Source organism: Babylonia areolata, chromosome 6 (assembly GCF_041734735.1).
Source record: "Babylonia areolata isolate BAREFJ2019XMU chromosome 6, ASM4173473v1, whole genome shotgun sequence".
Lineage (NCBI taxonomy): Eukaryota > Metazoa > Mollusca > Gastropoda > Neogastropoda > Buccinidae > Babylonia > Babylonia areolata.
The window spans coordinates 49,372,506-49,395,005 of record NC_134881.1 but is presented as its reverse complement, the minus strand read 5'-3'; the positions used below and the strand labels follow the sequence as shown (position 1 = coordinate 49,395,005).

Sequence of the window (22,500 nt, the reverse complement as noted above, 5' to 3'; positions counted from 1 at the left end):
CTGTCTGTCTGTCTGTCTGTCTGTCACTGAAATTATCTCTATGTCTCTCAGATTCTTTTCTCTCTCTCTCTCTCTCTCGGGGCATGACGGGTAATGGCGGCCAGGCAGCAGCTCATGTCAACAGGTGCAGAGAATTTTGCGCTTTGGAGAGTGGCGAAGGACTGTCCCAACCCAGAACTGTGTGCAACTGTTTTGCAAAAGAATAGTGCAAAGGTAATACAGAAAAAATGGTAGACCTGATGACTTGGAGGGCTGCTATCGGTTCTTTTTGTGGAAAAACGCAAGGTTTGCAAAATGTGTACCGTGACTTTTCACAAGAGCAACAGGTGAGCGATGACAGTGATACTCGGGCATGTATCTCGTCGACTGATGTTATTGTCGCTTTCGCGTCTTGTTGCATCATCGTGGCACTGATCAACAGTATTTTATGCAATGTATGGTCAATGTTGTCTTTGGACGGTGCATGGTTAAGCAATGAAGGACATGCAAGAATAACTAGGTCATGTGCAGAAGATGTCCTGTGTGTCAATGGCAGTGGCAGTTATTGTCAGCTAGCAGTGCACGTGCCAGTGCTTGTTTCCGCCTTTTGCGTGGAGCACGCAGTGTTGTCGCTGCGCAGGCTGATTCTCAGTGGAGACATTGAGACAAACCCTGGCCCCAACACGAACGGACAACCCAATACAACAGAAGAGTGTGACAAGGTGACAGACACAGTGACAGTCCGTGACGACATTGTTAACAAACTGATGCAAGCCATGCAGCAACAATTCACTGAACAAACTCGAGTAATCAGAAACGACCTGACTGAAATCAAAGACGAACTGGGTCAAGTTAAACAACAATGCGAAGAAATTAATACACGATGTGACAGACTTGAGAATGAACACAGGCACCTGACGGAGACAGTGACTTGCATCACAACCGACATGCAACAACTGTTTGAAGAATCGAATGAAAAGAGAAAAGAATTTCGACAACTCTCAGATACAGTTAATGAGATCAGACAAGAGATTGACCAACTCAAATCGGACACAGACAGACTGGAGGACTAATCACGCAGGGATAATTTGAGGTTTTTTGGAATTCCCCAGTTAGAGTCCAAAGAAACTTTTGAAACATGTGCGAAAGCAGTCGTGGATACTCTTAACAACATTGACGGACACAAAACATGGACTAACGATGACATTATAAGAGCACATCGGACGGGATATGAATGACAAGGACAACCAAAGCCCATGATTGTTAAATTCAGCAAATGGAAAGACAAAATGTCATTACTGACCAACAGAGACAGGAGAGAAAGGCTGCAGGGAAGGGGAGTGCGGATCGCCAACGACTTGACAAGGGCACAGGCCCAGGTCGTTGCCAGTGCGAGAAGAGAGGGGAAAAGAGCCTTTTTCCAAAAAGGACAGTTGGTAATTGGTCCTAGACTTCTTGATACCCGAACGTACGCACAGGTTGCAGGGGGAGGGGGTGATCACAGTGTAGGTGCCAGTTCCGACAAAGCACATCAAGATCACTCCTCAGTGGTGATGAAGCAGGGGGTGTCTGGCTTGGTCATTCAACAGGAAAAGTCCCCTCACCCTGACAGTGACAGACAACAATACAAAACAGTGCAAAACAGACAACACAGACAGGACTCTTTCTCCCCCCTCCCCACCCATTGACAAATCTGGTACCCAGTGTCAGAGTCAGGTCAGCAGTGCAGGTGGTGACGGGGGTTTCCCTCGGCACGGTGCAGTGACACAACGACGCGGGTCAGCGAGTGACAGCGGGGATTCCCCGTGTCATGACGCGGCGGGTCAACCTGGCAGGGACACACGTGCAGCACATGGCAGACAGACGGGGATGCACGCCTACCTTGGTCAACAGCAACGGAGATCTCCGGCTGGTACAGTGCGTGGCGGAGGGAGAGGGGGTGGCAGTGTCGGCGACAGGCACCTGCGTTCAAGCGGCTTTAAAAAGCCATAGGCCAGGCCCGGCCATCCAATTCAGTTGAAATTTTTGTCTTATAATGTAGAAAATTTGTACAGCAAATTAAATGACATTTCTTTCTTGAATTATGTAAATAAATTTGATTTTGTTTGTTTAACAGAAACGTTCCTTGATTCATCCTTCGATTATAATGGAGTTTTTACAGATTATAAAAAATTTCATGCACCAGCTAAAAAGATTTCATTTCACGGCAGAAATTCAGGAGGTGTTTTGTTGCTAGTAAGAAAGAGTATTGAAAAAAATGTTAAAGAAGTAAAGTTGTCTTGTGATAATACTATAGCAATAAGAATAGACAAAAATGTGTTTGGTGTCATATACTGTACCATGTCAAACTGATGCAAACTAGGCCTATTGGTTTGCTCTGCTTGGCCAAATTTCGCGCGGCTAACAGTGAAAAGACGGGCCCACCCGCTCTCAGCCAATCAAACGCCTCTAAAAACTATAAGCGCTTAGTCATTCCTTTGGCCAAGGCTCTCCACGCCATCTTGTCAGGTTTACGCTCTGTCTCGTCTTACGCTTTTTTCGGCTATTCAGCGTATCCTTTTGGCCTTATTTTGTTGCATGCGGCTTGTGTTTATTGTATTCTTACATTCTGTGTACTCGATTCGACTCGGCACCCTCGATTCGTTCGATTTTTTCTGCCTCTAAGTCGATCCTGTCTTTCCTTTCTCTGTTGGGGGTCGGATTTTCGCTGGGTGCCTAAGCGCGGGTTCCATGCCTCGTGTGCCATACCACGAAGGCAGGGAATCATGATGCTGGGATTGAGACTCGGTAAGAGACTCTCCCAGGCCCGGAGCTCATGATTCCTCCCGATACGGACCGCGGCGATGCGTCGTTAGACGCTGATCGCGGAGGCGACGTTCGTACCAGTAAAACGGTCATGAAGGGGACCGGGGGGAAAGAGGTACGAGCGTCGCCTCCCGAGGTGTCCCAGCGCGAGGCAGGGAGAAGGGTGAATGGCAAGTCATCTCCGTGCTGTGGGGACTCGCAGCTAGGCGCGGACTCCCAAGGGCAGGCCGCGCCCGGCCATTACCCGGGTCCCCACTCGGAGACGGCCCTCACGTGCCCCATTGTTGTTCCCCCTCCTCCCTTCTCTGTCGACCCCCCTCCCCCACCTCCTTTTGGGGGGGGAGAAAAATTTGGTTCCGGGGGGGGATCTCTACTTTGCCCACCCCGGGCCAAGCCACCCCAGTCTCCCCACGGGAGGGGATTCGGGGCGCGTGGCAACCTGCTCTGCAGGTCTTCCCACTATCCGGCCGGTCTCCCCTGCTGGGGGAGGCCCGTGCGTGTCAGGCGGTTCCGGGCAGTCAGCCCGCTCGTCTTCGGGCGGGACTGACACCCAAGTCGGACCTGACCTCCCTCCGACTTGGCCAGGTTGTTCCCTTCATGGAGGTCAACGCACCAGTGACCCTTGGGGTTCGGGTCACAGTATGGCTGGTGCCCACGGGTGGTTACCCCCATTCTACCCGTACTGGGGCGCACCTAGGGTGCACACTGGGTTGCCGGGAGCACCAAGGGCCAGCCCCTTGTCCGCTCCCCACCGGACCCAACCCAGCACATCTCACAGGGTGACACACACAGCCCCGACAAGTGGGATCGACTTCTTGTCGGTCAGGTCGAGCTCCTGGACCATTATTGCCACTCTGTCCACAAATCGGGCCTCTGTCAACCCACAGGTGACCTCCACGGTCACAACGGCCTCCTTGTCAGGACCGACGGCTGCTCAGGGGCCCTACTCGGCCCGGCGGAGCCGGCAGTCCCCACTTGCCCAGCCCTCGGTCCTACAGTGAGATGAGTGGGTGTTTGTCCCCACACAGCACTCGTGGGTCACTCTTGCATCCAGGGACGCCCTCTCTGAAAAGGTGTGGCACCCACCATCCCAAGCATGGTTGGACCTACGGTCCACACGCTCCCCACCCGCTTCAGGTGTCAAGGACATAACTGTGGCGGCCATGGTCCCGGCTCGGGATCGTCCCAGCTCATCCCGCTGGGCTGACCACAGCTCACAGGACGCCCCAGTGGGTACATCCACTTGGGATGGCACCCAGCAGGGGATGGACTGCGAACAAGAGTGGGAGCCCCTGTCTTCGGATGAGGACGAACAAGCAGATGAGCACTCTTCGCCCACATCCCAGGGGGGGACAGATTGAGCCCATGCCTCCCTAGGGACCAGCCTGAACCAAACTTGGACTTTGCCGAGCTCGAACTGACCCTCCCCAATAGGGTCACGTATGCCGAATCAGTCCCTCAGGCTACTTTGTTACCCTTGACCCTCCTCACGCCATGTGACTCTAACCAGAACCACAAGGCAACTCAGAGTGCCAGAAATGGTGCAGGTATGGCTTAATAAGCCAGCCCGCACTGTCAGGGGTGCTGCTTCCATCCCTTCTCCAGGCAGGGAGTCCCTCTCTGCCCCGGGCGCCTTTTCCCCGGGAAAGTTTCTTTAAGATTCCTCCAAGGGAGGGGTGTGGTCCTGGTACACACAGGACCACCCTGCCTACAGCGGAGCAGAGCCCTCCGCACAGGACAGGATGTTGGTCTCACAGCGCACCACCTTCCCCACTTCAGCTAACCTATACTTTAAAACGTTAGCAGAGTGGGACAAATTGGCCCGCCGCTGCCCCCTCGAGGTTTCCACGGCGTACACCTTCGACACGTTCCTTCACAGGGCCAATGAGCTGTGGGAACAGTGTCCGGTTAATCAGGACAAGGGGTCTCCTTCCTCAGTCCTGCCGGGCCTCTTCACCGACCAGAGGTTACACGCTTTCGGCAATAGGGTAGCATCTGGTCTCACGGCAGCTGCAGACACAGCTACCAGCCTTCACTTCAATACTGTGCTAGCGCGGCGTGATGCCATTTTCAGCCTCTCTAACATTCCTGTGGAGGAGAGGGCTGCCCTGCGGTCCATCCCAGCACAGCAGCACTCCCTCTTCGGCCAGTTCCCGCCCCATTTTGTCAGCCACAGGGCAGAGACAAACAGGGAGGTGGCCTCATATTTGGCCCACACCTCTCATGGGCTCCAGGGTTCTATGCCATTGAAGAGACCGGCCACCAGGGCCCCTCCATATACCACGCCGCCTGTCAAGGCAGCGTGTGCTGAATCAGGGGCAGAGGAATAAACCACCTTATGTCTGTCCAAGCCGACCGGCCATGCCCAAGGCCAGAAGGCAGCACCCCCAATGACTGGGCTCCGATTCAGCACCGCCAGTCGTTCAGCCCCTCCAAGTAGGAAACTTGTCCCGGCATGCACATCAGTGGTGTGCTCTGGGACTCAACGACGGGATTATGTCGGTGCTAGAGTCGGGGTACATGCTGTCTTGGGTGGAGGACCTCCCCCCTCTAAGATCCACTCCTCCTCCTTAGGTGCCCAGCTCGACGGAGCAGGAGAGCGTCCTAGAAAAAGAGATATCGCACCCACTCCTCATGGGGCTATATCTCAACTCTCGGACCCGGGCCCCGGTTTTTACGGCTGGTTGTTGGTGATTCCAAAGGTCTCGGGAGGGTGGAGACCAGTTTTGGACTTGTCCCCCCTCAACAAATTCCTCCCCAAAATCAAATTCAAGAGGGACACACAGGCACAGATTCGGGAGACCATCCAACAAGGTGATTGGCCTACCTCTATCGATCTGGAAGATGCTTATTTTCATATACTCATCCATTCGGCATCCCGTCGGTACCTGAGGTTCGTGTGGAGGGACAAGGGGTTCCAGTTCCCGGCCCTCCCATTTGGTCTGTCCCTTGCCCCTTTCCTGTTTACCAAGGTGGTGCGGGAATTGGTGTCCATCGTCCGCTCGGAATCCATTTGTCTCTGTGTGTACCTGGACGAATTGCTTATCTTGGCCCAGTCGCAGGCCCTGTGCCTGAGTCATACGGCCAGACTTCTAGACCTTTGCTCCCAACTGGGCTTCCTCATGGACCAGCAGATATGCGATCTGTCCCCACGTCAGTCCTTCGACTTCTTAGGGATGAGATTCGACACGCGGTCTATGATAGTCTCTCTGGCGCCAGATCACTGGGACCGTCTGGCAGGCCTCCTCAGCCACTGGCGCCACTCCTCCCAAGATACAGCGCAGACACTTTCTTCCCTCTTGGGCATGATGTAGTCCACGGCACCTCTCATTCCCCTGGACAGGGTTCTCAAGCGCCCTCTCCAGAGGGCACTGAGGTTACGCCGGTCCCAGAGCACTCAGCCATGGGATACCCAGATATGTCTGGGCGAGTGGTTCCTCGAGGTGACATCAGAGTGGTTAATCACCCCCCTTCGGACACAGGGGGTGCCCTTAGCCCCACCTACTCTTCAGGTGGCACTCTTCACAGACGCCTCCTCCCTGGGCTGGGGAGCCCACATGGACTCACTCTATGCAGCAGGGACTTGGTCCCCGGAGGAGCGCCTGTGCCACATCAATGTTCTGGAACTGGAGGCAGTTCGCAGGACTCTCCTGCACTTCATGGGGGAGGCCACTGGCAAGACCATCCGCTTGTTCACGGACAAGACGACGGTCGCATGTTATGTGAACAAATGGGGGGAGCGCACTCGGCAGACCTCTCCATGCGGACTGAGGCTCTCCTCCGTTGGTGCCACAGCAAGGGCATTGCACTTTCAGCGAGACACTGAGCAGGAAAAACCAACTTCTTGGCTGATGCTCTTAGCAGGTCCAAGAGTGTCATACGCACAGAGTGCACCCTGGACAAGGACAGCCTTCAGGGGGTGTGGGAACAGTGGTTTCGGCCGATGGTGGACCTTGTTCAACAAGAGACTTCCCACTTCCGTCTCTTCGGTTGCCGACCCAGAAGCGTGGGCAGTGGATGCTCTCTCTCTAGATTGGAGCAGTCTGATTGCCTCCACGTTTTCCTCCCTTTCCAATTCTGTCCAAGGTGATACGGAAAGACAGATTGGAACACCCGCAGCTGATCCTCATTGCGCCGAAATGGCCAGTCCAGACCTGGTTTCCGGACCTTCAGTCCCTGACACATGTTCCCACCCCTGGAACTTGAAACCAAATCTCATCTGCTGAGGCAGCCTCGCTCGGGCACTCCGCATTCCAATCCTCAACTGCTCCACCAGCACGCATGGCTGCTGTGCGGTCGGAACTGTCAGCATCACCATTGAAGTCCTCGACCCCTCGGTCGGCCTCTGTGTCGGCTGTGCTGACCCAGGGGTGTGCCTCCTCTGACCTCCTCTCCATAGTCACCAGAGCAAGGAGGCAGGGAACGGAGACTTTGTATGACTTTCGCTGGAAGAAGTGGTTGCGGTGGTGTACAGCTCAGGGCATTACCCCTACGAACCTTACGAGCATGCAGCTGGCCAACTTTCTGGCTCTCTGCTCCTCGGTTCATCCTGTCTGCTAGTTCTGGGCGAGGGTACAGGTCTGCCTTCTGTACCACATTGCAAACAGCTAGGTGGTTCCGCCTTGGAAGCGGATTGCCTGCTCAGAGAGGTGGCTAGGGGTGCCCCTCTGAAGGAAGCTAGAGACCCCAGAAGAGTGCCCCTCTGGGACTTGTTCCTGGTGCTGGATTTCATTCGAAAACAGCCCTTCCTACCATTGGGGACTATTCCTTTTGACATCCTCACCCTCAAGACCACTTTCCTTCTGTGGCTGGCCACAGGCAGTCATAGAAGTGAGCTGCATGGGCTTAGTGGAATGCCACAAGATCTGGCCTTCCACAGAGATGGTTCCATCACTATTCGTTTCCTTCCAGAGTTTCTGGCTAAGAACCAAGACCCTGAGGTTCCTTCCCCCTCTCTGAGGGTCAGACCTTTGTCTGATATTCTTGCCCAAGATGATGAGGATAGGCACCTGTCCTGTTCGGTGTCTCAAATATTATTGGGATAGGTCTCGCCATTCTTCTCAGGCGTTCTTCTCAGAGGTGTCTGCTCATCTCCCTCAATGAGAATTACAAGAAAGACATCGCTGCAGGCACCATTTCCCGCCAGGTTTCCCAAGTCATTCGTAGAGCCTACTCTCATGCACACAGGGATATCAGCTGTCTTCATCCCAGAGCACACGAAGTGCGGGCCATAGCTACTTCGGCTGCTTTCCAGCACTCAGTGCCAACGCAGCATGTCTTGGAGGCAGCCTTCTGGCGGTCTGAGAATCCCTTCATCAACTTCTACCTCAGGAATTTCCGTATGACCAGGGCTGACGGTTCCAAGGGGATTTCCTTTGTCGCGGCTAACACTGCCGTCTCAGTTACAAGGGCTCCCCATATGAACCAGTAGGCGTTGCCCTCCTCCATTTGCTTTAAATTCTGCATCAGTTTGACATGGTACAGTATATGACACCAAAAGGAGGAGTTTGTATTATACTCCATGTTTGGTGTTAAATATACTTACCATGTCAAACTCGAATGCCCGCCCGTCCGTCCCCGCGTCTCCGCCGTGGTTCTCATGGGGCATTTTTGTTCATGGCCACGGAATGACTAAGCGCTTATAGTTTTTAGAGGCGTTTGATTGGCTGAGAGCGGGTGGGCCCGTCTTTTCACTGTTAGCCGCGCGAAATTTGGCCAAGCAGAGCAAACCAATAGGCCTAGTTTGCATCAGTTTGACATGGTAAGTATATTTAACACCAAACATGGAGTATAATACAAACTCCTCCTTTTGGTTTTGATAAGGATGTTGTGTTAGTAGCTTGTTATGTTGTCCCAGAAGGAGGACCCATTTACAATGATAAATTTATCAAAGATGGTATTTTAATTTTGGAAGAAGCTTTACTGCATGAATTTGAAAATGAAGAAGTGTATATTATGATTACAGGGGATTTGAATGCCAGAACAGGACACCAGCAAGCGGAAAGTGAAGTGATGACTAACTATTTGAGTGATATGGAGTATACTGACATAGATGAGGAAAGTGGTTCACGTTATTCAAAAGACAATATTGTTAATAATTTTGGTAAATCACTGCTGAACTTATGTTTCATGTTTGATTTGATTATTCTGAACGGCTTCTGTAGAAGTGATGAAGAGGGTGATTATACTTTTGTATCACCAAATGGTGCCAGTGTAATTGATTATTTTTTGGTTTCTGAAAATTTGCACTTGAACTTTGATTTACATGTTGGGGAAAAGGTGGACTCATGGCATCTACCAGTTGAGGTAACATGTGAAAAAAATAATGATCATTTAGGGAATAAAAATACTATATTACAGGTTGAAGAAAAAATTATCTGGTCAGATGAGAATGCAAATGTGTACAAGAATGAAGTAGAGAGTCAGGAGTTTTACGATAGTTTACAGAAAGCTTTTGAGTTATTATATGTAAATGTGGATGAAAGTTTAGACATGTTTGTTAGTGCTTTATACAGTGCGGCTGGTTGTATGGTAAGAAAAGTGGGAAAAGGAAAGAAGAAAAGTAATGACTGGTTCGATGAGGAGTGTGAACGAAAGAAGCAAGAAGTTAAGAGGTTACTTAAGAGTTTCCAGAGGTGTAAAACAGAAAAAGACAAAAAAGAAAAAAGAGAATTGTATGCTTTGTGTCGAAAAGAATATGTTAGATTAAGAAAAATAAAGGAAAGAGAGTTTGTAGAAAATAGATTAAAAAAGCTCCAAGATTCAGTAAATGACTCCAAGGCATTTTGGGCAGTATTAAGATCTGTAAACAGAAAGACTTTTATATACAATAAAATATCTACTGAACAATGGCACAATCACTTCTTTAGTGTTTTCAACGAATCTATCAATAATATAGAGCAAGGAGATGATATACAGTTTGAGGATGAAGATAATTTTGAACCATTATTTAATGACCCAATATCTAAAGAGGAAGTTATTGCATTTGAAAGCAGGAAAAAGTGCAGGACCAGATAAGATTGTCGGCGAAATGTTAAAACATGCAAATTCAACCATTATTGATTTCCTTGTTAAATTATTTAATCAGCTCTTTGAAAATGGTACTTTCCCTTTAGAATGGGCAAAATCTATAATTATTCCAATTTACAAGAAAGGAGATGTCAACAAACCTGATAATTATCGTGGAGTAGCACTCACTAGCATTTTAAGTAAAGTCTATACTCACATACTAAACAAAAGATTAACAAAATGGTCTGAAAAAGAAGAAAAGATAATTGAAGAACAAGCAGGGTTTAGAGCTAGGTATAGTACCATAGATCATATATTTACATTGTATTCCCTTGTACAAAAATACTTGCTCAATAATACAAAACTTTATGTTGCCTTTGTGGACTTCAGGAAGGCTTTTGATTCTGTGAACCGTAATATTCTATGGCATGTTTTGCGTGAAAGTGGTGTGAACGGAAAATAGTATATGGCTCTCAAGGGTGTTTATAAATCAGTGCTTGCATGTGTGCGTGCGAATGGTGCATATTCAGAATACTTTGATTGTCCAAACGGAGTTAAGCAAGGCTGTATTTTAAGCCCACAAATGTTCTCTTTCTTTATCAATGAACTTGCAGTGGAACTTTCAAGAAAAGGAAGACACGGAATACAGATGATTCCCGGAGCAGTTGAGATATTTTTACTAATGTTTGCAGATGATGTTATTCTTTTTTCCGGAACTGTTATAGGCTTGCAAAACCAGTTAGATGCATTAAAAGAAGAAGCAGATCGTTTAGGCTTAACAGTTAACTTAGATAAAACTAACATAATAGTATTTAGAATGGGTGGACATTTGTCAGTGCGTGAAAAATGGTTGTATGGAAATGTAAACATTAAAGTAACAAATTAATACAAGTATTTAGGAATGGTATTTTCAACAAAATTAAGCCTGAACTATGCATGGGACGAATCATGCAGAAAGGGGAAAAAGGGTGTTATTGAAATCTTGAAATCATTAAAAAAAGCTTAAATCGATTGATTGTTGTATTTTTTGGAAAATGTTTGACACACAGATAGAACCTATACTTCCATATTCAGCTGAAGTTTGGGGACTGAAAGTAAATTCACAAATGGAGAAAGTGCATACATATGCAATAAAACGTTTTCTTAATGTACCTATTCATTCATCCAACACAATGTTATATGGTGAAACAGGCAGATACCCTTTGTACATAAAAACATTTGTGAAATGCATTAAATATTGGCTTAAATTACTGAAGCTTCCACAATCACGTTTATGTAGACAGGCTTACGATATGATGCTGTTACAATTGGAATTAGATAAAGAAAACTGGGCTTTTAGTGTTAAAAAGGTTTGATGTGAACATGGTTTTGGAATTGTGTGGATGTGTCAGGATGTAGGAAATGAACAGCAATTTATAGCAGAATTTAAAGACAGGCTAATTTGTTCTTTTAAACAGAACTGGCACTCAGATATGGAAAGTAATGACAAATATAATTGGTTTTTCACATTTAACCTTCACCGTACTTTGTGGGTCTGACAGACCCATTTTTGCCTTAAAAAATGCCTTTAAAATATATTTGGTGTCCGATTAATTTGAAATTTCATGACTTTTGTTGTCACAATATATGCATCATTTTAGTAAATTAATGTACACTTTAACTGATTAGTTAATCAGTTACGTAATTGTGAAAATTTTTACCTGCATTCCTACGTTGTGGGTCTTACAGACCCATACTCCCCAAAGAAGAGAAAACACTAAGTACCCTTATTCGTAATTCGTGGGTCTCTCAGACCCATACTCGCAAAAGAAGGGAATAAACTAATAATCCCTTTGTACTACGTGGAACGAAGTGATTGTGCGTACATGACTGATGACACATAGGCTACCTCAGTGCTTCTGTAGTTGGCTGGCACATCGCATCCGGCTCTCACGGAGAACACAACAGTACAGCAGGCTACCGGTGTCATTGCCTCAGGCAAGTTATATTTTGATGATTATCAAGTTTATTAATTGCCATCAAGTTAGCTTGCTATCTGTTCGATACTTTAGGTCGATTCCAACATCGCCATCTCTGAAGGCATCAGTAAGCATTGCAGAGAACATGAGGCTGAACAGCGTTGGAGTCAGGACACAGCCTTGCTTGACACCATTTGTGACAGCAAAAGGAGCAGATGTTTCGCCATTGTCCTGGACTCGAGCCTGCGTGCCTTCATGGAATTGGCTGACCAAGGAAATAAATTTCCGAGGGCATCCGTACTTTTTTTTTGTTTTTTTGTTTTTGTTTTGCTGCCCCATCATCTGCGCCGTTTCAGTGGCATTACTCCCACGCCGCTCATTTAGATTCCCCCATACACGGCCACACCCGGGTTCGTCCGTCGCAGTCCCAGCGTCGGCAGTCCACAGGGAACCATCGATGTTAGGTCGCCTGGAGGCCACACACCAGAGGAGACCCTGCACTGCTGCTGAGTCACTTCAGTGGTGTTCAGTGGTGCCTGTTCTGTTTTAACGTACTTAGGACACCACCTACTAAGCCCCCTACTAACGACAATAATGGCTTAGTCGTGGAGCCAGACTGAGCGAGCGTCTCTCCCAGAGTGGAGACCGCCACCACGTCCCTCAAACAACAGCCCCCCCATGAATCTGCCGACACTGACGACATTGACAGGACTCACCCAAAGCACGGAAGTGGAGGGGTATCGAAACTGAGGTCACCATGAGAGCAGGGCATGAAAGGTCACAGACTTTGAGACTATTTTGTTTATATTGATGACGATGAAGGGGGAGGAGGATGACGATGATGATGACGATGTTGCTATGGAGGTCCAATTTGGTTTGGGACTGCGTGACAAGGCTGTACTCTACGCTTCCTGTCATAATGATATCCCGGCGTTAACCAGGCCCGAGAGATACAGACACTTGCAGTGTTGGTCAGGTAATTAGAGCAACACACCCAAAGACGCATCCTTGAAGTGGATGACACTCGACTGTGTGGTCCCAGTCTCCCCATTTAAGCCCACAGCACACTCAACTCTGGGTAGGAGCCGGCCACGGGCCGAAAAACCCACCTCTGCTGGGATTCGAACCCGCGTCCTCCCAGCCGTCAGTCCGCGACGCTAACCACTTTGCCACGGCGGCTGGTAGGGCATCCGTACTTGGCCATGATCTTCCACAGTCCCTCTCTACTCACGGTGTCGAAGGCCTTGGTGAGGTCGACATAGGTGGAGAACAGAGCAGCATTTTGCTCCTGACATTTCTCTTGCAGCTGCCTTGCAGCAAACACCATGTCGGTGGTTCCGCGTTCTTTCCGGAATCCACATTGGCTCTCAGGCAAATGACCTTGGTCAAGGTGTGCTGTGAGGCGGTTTAGTAGGATCCTGGCAAGTATCTTGCCTGCGATGGAGAGCAAGGAAATGCCCCGATGGTTATCACAGGCTTGCCGGTTCCCCTTTCGCTTGTACAAGTGAATGATAGATGCATCTTTGAAATCCTGGGGGATCATCTCTTCTTTCCACATGAGTGAGTACAGCTGATGGAGCTTCTCAGTCAGCACAGTGCCTCCATCGTTGTAGACCTCTGCTGGTATGGAGTCTGAGCCAGGTGCTTTGCCTATGGCTTCATCATTTATGAAGGAAGGGCGATTTAAGACACTGTTGAAGTGCTCAGCCCAGCGTTCGATAATTTTCTCCTTCTCGGTGATCAAGGTATTCCCATCTGCACTGAGGAGGGGGGATGATCCTGAGGATGGGGGGCCGTAGACTTCTTTTAAGGCATCATAGAACCTCTTCATATCGTGCCTGTCAGCATATCCCTGGATCTCATCAGCTTTGTCACTCAGCCACTTATCCTGCATCTGGCGTAACTTTTGCTGAACAGTCCTGCGGATGGCATCGTACGCATCCTTTTTTGATGTGGACTTTGGGTTGCTCAGGTAGGCTTGATGCAGACGGCGTTTCTCATCCAGAAGCTGCTTGATTTCATCACAGTTTTCATCAAACCAGTCTTTGTGCTTTCTGGTCATGGGTCCCAGGGTCTCTGAAGCTGTACTATATAGATCAGCTCACGCAGGGTCCTCCAGTCAGACTCCACATTCTGGTTGTCCAGAGAGGCGGATTCCAGACGATCTTCCAGCAGCTCCACAAAGGACTGTTTGATGGTGTTGTTTTTCAGCTTAGCGATGTTAAGCCGTTTTGGAGCCTTCTGGCCTTGGGGGCGTCTCTTGAGCTGGATTCGAATATTCAGCTTCGAGACTACAAGGCGATGGTCTGTCCAACACTCGGCGCCGCACATGGTCTTTGTTACACGTACATCTTGCCTATCCCTTTTCCTGACGATGACATATATATATATGTGTGTGTGTGTGTGTGTGTGTGTGCGTGCGTGCGTGTGCGTGCGTGCGTGTGTGTGTGTGTGTGTACACCCGCACATTCCAATATTCCGTTGCTCCTACAGTACACATGCAAACACACACATACCTCATCCTCTACACACACACAAACACACACACATGCGCGCGCGCACAGAGCTCTCCTGACGTGTATACTTACACGCGCGCGCACGCACACAAATACACACACACACACACAAATATATATATATATATATATATATACAGAGGCTGCCACACATACACACACACACACATACAGAGGCTGCCACACACAGACACAGACACACACATACAGAGGCTGCTATTGATTGGCCGGAAGAGGGGTGGGAAAAGATCTGATGACAGGAACGTGTTGCTCAGTCTATTGAAGTTGGAAAAGCCCACATTAATTTGTATGGGTCTGTCAGACCCACGATGTATGAATAGGGGGTAAGCTCTGGATTCCTTCTTTAGCGAGTGTGGGTCTGTGAGACCCACTAAATATGGATAAGTGGGAAAATAACCAAGTACGGTGAAGGTTAAAAGCATATTTCAGATGGAAAAATATCTCATAGTTATAACAAATAAATGGCACAGAATAAATTTGGCAAAATTTCGCCTGAGAACGTGTGGTTTCAAAGCAAACAAAAGATGGTTTCAAGCAGATACATCCACAGAATCGCCATGCCCTTTGTGTGCATTTAGAGTTGATGATGAAATACATTTCCTGTTTCAGTGTAAGTCATATGATGAACTGAGAAAAAAATGTGCATTCTTTGAGTTAGATATTGCTAAAAGACATGATCTCGTTGCTGCTTTATCGTCTGATGATGAAGTTATAATACAATCGATAGCGAAATTTATTGCAGAAGCATACACATTAAGACATAACCTTATTAACGTTAACAATAACGGTAATAACGAGGAAAATAATCATGTGTAGTATCTAGTCTTGTGTGTGTTCTGATGATAAGCAAATATCGATAAATTACATACCAGCACAACAGAATGGGTGGCTGAGTTTGGTTATATTATTCCTTTTTTTCTTTTTCTTTTCTAAGTGTTTATTTCATTTGTTTAAATTTGAGGAACTTTGAAAAAGAATGTGAGAGGGTATGTGAGAGGTACTACTGGATAGAGCAGAATGTGTTCCGCTATTCTTGTGTTAAACAAAAATAACCCGTCCCCCCCTTGTCAATAGACCCTTGCAGGTAATGACAATAAAGTGTCAAAGTGTCTCTCTCTCTCTCTCTCTCTCTCTCTCTCTCTCTCTCTCTCTTTCTGTCCTCTCTCTGTCTCTCAGATTTTTTCTCTGTGTGTCTCAGATTTTTTCTATCTCTGTCTCATATTCTCTCTATCTCTCTCCCTCTTTCTCTTTGTGTCACTCAGATCTCTCTCTCTCTCTCTCTCTCTCTTTGTGTCACTCAGATTCTATCTATCTATCTATCTATCTATCTATCTCTGTCTCAGATTCTCTCTTTCTCTCAGATTCTCTCTCTCTCTCTCTCTCTCTCTCTCTCTCTCTCTCTCTCAGTCAGATTCTCCTTCTCTCTCTGTGATTCTCTCTGATTCTTCCCACTCTCTCTGTGTTCTCTCTGTGTCTTTCAGATTCTCTCTCTCTTTCTGTGTCTCTGAGATTCTCTCTCCGTCTCTGTGTCTTTGATTCTCTTTCTATTTCACCCCCCTCTCTCTCTGTGTGTGTCTCAGATTCTCTCTATCTCTATGTGTCTCAGACTCGCTCTATATATATCTCTCTCCCTCTTTCTCTCTGTGTCACTCAGATTCTCTCTCTCTCTCTCTCTCTCTGTCTATCTGTCTGTCCTCTCTCTGTCTCTCGGATTGTTTCTCTGTGTGTCTCAGATTTTTTCTATCTCTGTCTCATATTCTCTCTATCTCTCTCCCTCTTTCTCTCTGTGTCACTCAGATCTCTCTCTCTCTCTCTGTCTCTCTCTCTCTCTCTCTCTCTCTGTCCTCTCTCTATCAGATTTTTTCTCTGTGTGTCTCAGATTTTTTCTATCTCTGTCTCATATTCTCTCTATCTCTCTCCCTCTTTCTCTCTGTGTCACTCAGATCTCTCTCTCTCTCTGTGTCTCTCTGTATCTGTCTCTGTCTCTGTCTCTCTCTGTCCTCTCTCTATCAGATTTTTTCTCTGTGTGTCTCAGATTTTTTCTATCTCTGTCTCATATTCTCTCTATCTCTCTCCCTCTTTCTCTTTGTGTCACTCAGATCTCTCTCTCTCTCTCTCTCTCTCTCTCTCTCTCTCTCTCCTCTCGTTTTCTGTGTCTCTGAGATTCTCTCTCCGTCTCTGTGTCTCAGATTCTCTCTATCTCTATGTGTCTCTCAGACTCGCTCTATATATATCTCTCTCCATCTTTCTCTCTGTATAACTCAGATTCTCTCTCTCTCTCTCTCTCTCTCTCTCTCTCTCTCTGTCTGTCCTCTCTGTCTCTCAGATTTTTTCTTTGCGTGTCTCAGATTTTTTCTATCTCAGTCTCATATTCTCTCTCCCTCTTTCTCTTTGTGTCACTCAGATCTCTCTCTCTCTCTCTCTTTGTGTCACTCAGATTCTATCTATCTATCTATCTCTGTCTCAGAATCTCTTTTGGATTCTGTTAAAAGTCAGGAGTTCTGGGACACAATGCATAAAATTTCAAAAAAGAAAACGCAACCTTTAAATGATATTTCTATTCAGGAATGGTTTAATCATTTTAAAAATGTGTTAGAAATTAATGAAGAAGAGGAGGTAGTTGATAATATGTATGTGGAAAATGAAAGAGAAAATGACAGAGAAAATATTGTATTGGACAGACCTGTATCTCATGAAGAAGTAATTCTTGCTATTAGAAAACTAAAAAATGGGAAGTCTGCTGGTCCGGATGGGATGATTAGTGAGTTTTTTAAAAATGGAGGGGATAATACTGTTAACTTTTTAGTCAAGCTTTTTAATTTTTTGTTTGATACTGGGGTTTATCAAAAAAATTGGACAGAATCCATAATTTTGCCCTTATTTAAGAAAGGTGATATTAATAATGTAAATAATTATAGAGGTATTTCTTTGTGTGATGTAAGTAGTAAATTATATAGTTCCATTATTAATACTAGACTACAAGAATGGATAATTGAGAAAAACATAATTGGAGAACACCAGGCAGGATTTAAACAGGGCTATTCAACAATTGATCACATATTTACTCTAATGGCTGCAGTACAGAAACAGTTTGCAAACAATAAAAAGTTGTATGTAGCATTTGTGGACTTTGAAAAGGCCTTTGACTCCATTTCAAGAAAACTTGTATGGCCTGTTTTATTAAAGAATGGAATCAGTGGTAAGTTACATCGTTGTGTGAAAAGCATGTACAATGAAGTGAAAGCGAGAGTGAGAGCTGGGGCAACATTATCTGATTGTGTTAATTGCATTCGTGGGGTTAAACAAGGGGATGTTTGTAGCCCGGTCTTGTTTTCACTTTTTATTAATGAACTTGCTTTGGAAATAATGCAGTATGGTCAACATGGAGTTACTTTTGATTTGATTGAATTGTTTGTTCTACTTTTTGCTGATGATATGATTTTGTTATCTACAACAACAGTGGGTTTACAGCGACAGTTGAACAGTTTATATGCTGCAGCACGTAACTTACAGTTAAAAGTAAATATGGATAAAGCAAGTATTGTTGTGTTCCGTAAAGGAGGATATTTAGCAAGAAACGAAAGATGGTCATATGGAAATGACAGAATTACCGTTGTAAATGCATATAAGTATCTTGGAATTTATTTTTCTACAAAACTTAGTTTCAGTTTCGCAAATAAAGCAAAGAAAGCAGTTATTCGGATACTTCACATCTTGTATAAGCTTGATTGTAATTCGTTTGGTATTTTTGTCAGGTTATCTGATGCTCAAGTCCAGCCAATACTGCAGTATGGTGCAGAAATATGGGCCCTGGAAAAGAGTGAACAAATAGAAAAAGTACACTTGTTTGCACCCCCACCTCTAAACCCCTTCCTTTCTACTACCTCTACACTCCTTCATGCCAACACCCTCTACACATCCATTTCCACCCCCTCTACACTCATTCCTTTGTACTCCCTCTTCAATCCTTCCTGTGAACACCCTCTATAATTCCCTTTCTACCCCCTCTATACTGCTTCCTTTCTACCCTCTCCACTATCCTTACTTTCCACCCCATCTAAACTCCTTCCTTTCAACACCTTCTACAGTCCTTCCTTTTGAACTCCTCTATACTTCCCTTTCCTCACCCTCTACACTTCTTCCTTTCTACTCCCTCTACACTCCTTCCTGCCAACAACCTCAACACTTTCCTTTCCACCCCCTCTACACTCCCTCCTTTCTACTCCCTCTACACTCATTCCTACCAACATCCCTACACTTCCGTTTCCACACCCTCTACACTGATTCCTTTCTATCCTCTCCACTATCCTTCCTTTCCACCTCATCTACACTCCTTCCTTTCCACCCTTCTACAGTTCTTCCTTTTGACCTCCTCTACATTTCCCTTTCCACCACATCTACCCCCCTTCCTTTCTACTCCCTCTACACTCCTTCAGGGCAACACCCTCTACACTTCCCTTTCCACCCCCTCTACACTCCTTCCTTTGTACTCCCTCCTCACTCCTTCATGCCAACACCCTCTACTATTCCCTTTCTACACCCTCTATACTGCTTCCTTTCTACACTCTCCACTATACTTACTTTCCACCCGATCTAAACTCCTTCCTTTCAACACCTTCTACAGTCCTTCCTTTTGAACTCTCTATACTTCCCTTTCCTCACCCTCTACACTTCTTCCTTTCTACTCCCTCTACACTCCTTCCTGCCAACACCCTCTACACTTCCCTTTCCACCCCCTCTACTCTCCTTCCTTTCTACCCACCCAATAGTCCTTCCTTTCCACCCCTCTACAACTCTCGTTCCACCTCCTCTACACTCCTTCTTTTCTACTCCTCTATACTCCTTCCTTCCAACACCCTCTACACTTCCCTTTCCACCCCCTCTGCATTGGTTCCTTTCTACCATCTCCACCATCCTTCCTTTCCTCCCCATCTACCCTCCTTCCTTACCAGCCCTTCCACAGTCCTTCCTTTTGAACTCCTCTACACTTCCCTTTCCACCACCTCTACACTCTTTCCTTTCTACTCCCTCTTCACTCCTTCCTGCCAACACCCTCTACCCTTCCCTTTCCACCCCCTCTACACTGGTTCCTTTCTACCCTCTCCACTATCCTTCCTTTCCTACCCCTCTACAATTCCCTTTCTACCCACTCTACACTGCTTCCTTTCTACCCTCTCCACTATCCTTCCTTTCCCCCCATCTACATTCCTTCCTTTCCACCCCTTCTACAGTAATTCCTTTTCAACTCCTCTACCCTTTCCTCACCCTCTACACTTCTTCCTTTGTACTCCCTCTACACTCCTTCCTGCCAACACCCTCTACACTTTCCTTTCCACCCCCTCTACACTCCTTCCTTTCTACTCACTCTACACTCCTTCCTGCCAACATCCCTACACTTCCGTTTCCACCCCCTGTACACTGGTTCCTTTCCATCGTATCCACTATCCTTCATATCCATCCTATCTACACTCCTTCCTTTCCACCCTTTCTACAGTTCTTCCTTTTGACCTACTCTATATTTCCCTTTCCACCCCCTCTACACTACTTCCTTTCTACTCCCTCTACACTCATTCTTGCCAACACCCTCCACATTTCCCTTTCCACCCCCTCTACACTCCTTCCTTTGTACTCCCTCTTCACTCCTTCCTGCGAATGTCCTCTACAATTCCCTTTCTACCCCCTCTATACTGCTTCCTTTCTACCCTCTCCACTATCCTTACTTTCCACCCCACCTAAACTACTTACTTTCAACACCTTCTACAGTCCTTCCATTTGAACTCCTCTATACTTCCCTTTCCTCACCCTCTACACTTCTTCCTTTCTACTCACTCTACACTCCTTCCTGCTAACACCCTCTACACCACTTTCCACCCCCTCTACACTCCTTCCTTTCTACCCGCTCAATCGTCCTTCCTTTCTACCCCCTCTACAACTCTCTTTCCACCTCCTCTACACTCCTTCCTTTCTACTCCCTCTACACTCCTTCCTGCCAACACCCTCTACACTTCCCTTTCCACCCCCTCTGCACTGGTTCCTTTCTACCATCTCCACTATCCTTCCTTTCCTCCCCATCTACATTCCTTCCTTTCCACCCCTTCCACAGTCCTTCCTTTTGAACTCCTCTACACTTCCCTTTCCTCACCCTCTACACTTCTTCCTTTCTACTCCCTCTACACTCCTTCCTGCCAACACCCTCTACACTTTCCTTTCCACCCCCTCTACACTCCTTCCTTTCTACTCACTCTACACTCCTTCCTGCCAACATCCCTACACTTCCGTTTCCACCCCCTCTACACTGGTTCCTTTCCATCGTATCCACTATCCTTCCTATCCATCCCATCTACACTCCTTCCTTTCCACCCTTTCTACAGTTCTTCCTTTTGACCTACTCTACATTTCCCTTTCCACCATAATAATAATAATAATTATTATTATTATTATACAATGATTATAATAATGATAATTATATAATAATAATAATAATAAGAAGAAGAAATTTTTAAAAATTATGATTATGATTATCGTTATATATTAATAAAAAATCATCATGATCATGATCATCATCATCATCATCACAATATAATAATAATAATAATAATATAATAATAATAATAATAATATAAAAATGGAAATAATAATAATAATAACAAGAACAACAACAACAACAACAATAATAATAATAAGAAGATGAAGAAGAACAAGAACAAGAATTAGAACAACAATAATAATAATAATAATAATAATATCACAACAATAATAATAATGATAATGATATAATAATAATAATTCTTCTTCTTCTTCTTCTTTTTCTTCTTCTTCTTATTATTATCATTGTTCTTCTTCTTCTTATTATTATTATCATTATTATTATTATTGTTGTTGTTGCTGTTGTTGTTAGATGATAATTATTATTCAGATTATTATTATTATTATTATTATTATTACCATTAGATTATTTTGATTGATATTATTTTTATTAATATTTTTATATTAGTGATATATAATAATATATAATAATAATAATACTAATCATCATCATCATCATCATCATAATATAACAATAATAATACTAATAATGATCATAATAATAATATAACAACAACAACAACAATTAGAATAATAATAATAATAATATAAAAAATTAGTAATAGTAATAATTTGAAAATTTTTTTTTTTTTAAAGAAGATAATAATAATCATCAGTATCATCACCATTATCATCATCTTCATCATAGTCATTATACTATAATGGCAATAATCATTAAAAAAACACACACACCATAAACATCAATATAATAATAATAAAAAAAAGAAGATAATAATAATAATAATAATAATAACAATAATAATAATAATAATAATAATAAATTTTTTTAATTATGATTATGGTTATATGATAATAAAAATCATCATCATCATGATCATAATCATCTTCATAACAATAATAAATATTATGATTATATAATAATAATAATAATAATAATACCTATGAGAATAATGATAATAATGGGGATAATAATATAACAATAATAATATCATCATCATCAACAACAACAACAACAAGAATAATAATAATCATCATCATCATCATCATCATCATAATATAATAATAATAATAATAATAATAATAATAATTACAACAACAACAACAACCACAACAACAACAACCACAACAACAATTAGACTAATAATAATAATAATAATAATAATATCAACAACAGCAACAACAATTAGAATACTACTACTACTACTACTAATAATAATAATAATAAATATTATGATTATGATTATATATTAATAATAATGGTAATAATCATCATCTTGATCATCATGATCATCATCATGATATAATAATAATAATATAACAACAATAATGATAATAATAATAATAATTAGAATACAATGATTATAATAACGATAATAATAATAATAATTAGAATACAATGATTATAATAATGATAATTATTTAATAATAATAATATAAATAATAATAATAATTTTTTAAAAGATTATGATAATGATTATGGTTATATAATAATAATCATCATCATAATCATCTTCAAAATAATAATAATAATAATAATAATAATTATTATTATTATAATATTAATACTAATAATTATAAAGATTATAATTATGATTATATTATAATAATAATAATAATAATGGTAATAATCATTATGATCATCATGATCATAATCATCATATAATAAT

General features: G+C 44.3%; 2 protein-coding genes across 2 annotated transcripts in view; both read left to right on the top strand.

The window, feature by feature from the left end:
* Positions 1-22,500, top strand: part of LOC143283115 (uncharacterized) — a 551,198-nt gene that overhangs the window by 198,505 nt on the left and 330,193 nt on the right. The gene's annotated exons all lie outside the window — the stretch shown is intronic.
* The window catches only part of LOC143283113 (oxygen-dependent coproporphyrinogen-III oxidase-like), a 203,949-nt gene continuing 181,643 nt past the window's right edge, over positions 195-22,500 (top strand). Inside the window, exon 1 of the mRNA XM_076589228.1 lies at positions 195-213. The gene's annotated coding sequence lies outside the window, so the exon portion shown is untranslated. The remainder of the gene's footprint in view (positions 214-22,500) is intronic.